Raw genomic sequence first — 1,823 nt, forward strand, 5'->3', positions numbered from 1 at the left:
CAATCCGACGCGTCTGATCTGGAACGCGCTCACGTTAGTTTGATGGCAGCGCGCGCTTGAGCCTAACATGGAGGAAGACGGTCGGAACGCGAAGTGCGTCGACTCTTGCGGCTTGGAAATTGTCCAAACGGAAGATGAGGGCCCGAGGTGACGCGCGATGACAGGCGAAAGCGGGAACGCGTACCACGAACGTGCGAGAAGGATGTTCGACGCGCACGCGTGACTTTGCCATCACAGACGGCGGCGGTCAACGTGCCTTGGACGCGTTGATGTTGATGAACGGCTCTTGACGTTTTGCTCCTGCACAACTGGTGGGTCAATTCACGCACGGCTCATTGATCATGGTGTACTTATCTCTTATTTGGTCTGACCAAGCTTGCGCGTTCTAGAGTTCATGGTCGAGGTGAGTCGCACTTGAGTAGTCAAGAAAACGAAGGTCCGGTGAAAAGAGCAAGTCCAGCAGGAAGGCGTGTTGAAGGTTCGCAGGGAGGGGGAGGGGGGGGATTGTGGGGAGGGGGAGGACGGGAGGCGAAGCTTTTGTGCATCTGGAGACAAGAAGTCTCTCAAGATGAGCGGGGGCAAGGGAGAAAAGGAATACATGAATATTTCACAGAAAGAATGGGGCTCACCGGTGCAGACCCTATTGACCGACCGCCGTCGCCGGCCGTGGGAGCGGTTCGTGTGGGACAAGGTAGGTCGAACGGTTCATCCACCGTGCACGAATCGCTGCCGCGGAAGCCCGCAGACCGTACTGGACCGACGTCCAGACCGTTTTCCCATCCAATATGAAAGTATCCGCTCCAGGCCACACCAAACCGATCCTCTGCAAGGTCTTCTCTCGCACAGGACCGGCTCACCTTTGGTGAATCGGCCATGTTTGGCTCCAGAAGCTGCCGATCGGAATGTGGGCGTACGGCGGCCACATTGATTTTGATGTCTTATCTTGATCGCCGTTGGCCTCGTGTTATCAGCGTACGTAAACTCTCTCACGTCTCGGATCGTCCGTTGACTTGCAGGGCTCTGGCTTGGAGCTGGTGGGTGCACCGGCCTGTCCTCTGTCGTTCTGTCGACGAGGCATGTTTGCGATTGCGGCTGGCTCTCGGTCATGCTTACATCGAGTCTTTCTGCTCACACGGTACACCAACTCGCTTGACGGCAGTGGCGACAGCCTGAGATAGAAGTCCCCTGTTGGCTTCTCTGTACAATATGTTTCTCTGAGGCCGTCTCGGCCCTTACCCGGGTCAAGGCGAAGTTCTGTAAGGGCTGCGCTTCCTCAGGCTCTGCGTGCTGGCCTCGGGCCTCCTCTTTACCAGTACGCTTCCACGGCGTACATAGGACGTTTGGCAGAATCCGAACTTCTTGTTGCTTCCACACGCGTCTGGACCACTTGGAAGCTGCTCTGGACTTCATCTCACAATGTCCCAGCCCCCGCGAAGCCTCATTATGAGAATGACTCAATGAGTTCTTTCCGTCACCTGGCTGCCTGGACACTCGCGAAGCTGTCTCTATCTCACGTCCATCCTCATCAGCCGCCTGTGATCGTAATTCTATGATATGGGATATTGTGATGTGAGCCTGCATGATGGGATCCTGCTCACTTGAATTTGGCCCAACTTCCGAGGCATACGGTAAGCGAAGTTGGTTATTTTCACATCACCCATCCGACCTCAAATAACAGAATACCGGCATCGGTTCTCTGTCCATGAGAGCGGCCACAGCAATTTTTCCACCCTCCCGCATCTTCTGTGGGTTCTACCCAAGCAAGCTGCCGGAGAAGGCTTCCGTACATCGTTCCCACACCAGAAATCGAACTTCTGGTCACT

Source organism: Laetiporus sulphureus (genome assembly GCF_001632365.1).
Source record: "Laetiporus sulphureus 93-53 unplaced genomic scaffold LAESUscaffold_35, whole genome shotgun sequence".
NCBI lineage: Eukaryota > Fungi > Basidiomycota > Agaricomycetes > Polyporales > Laetiporaceae > Laetiporus > Laetiporus sulphureus.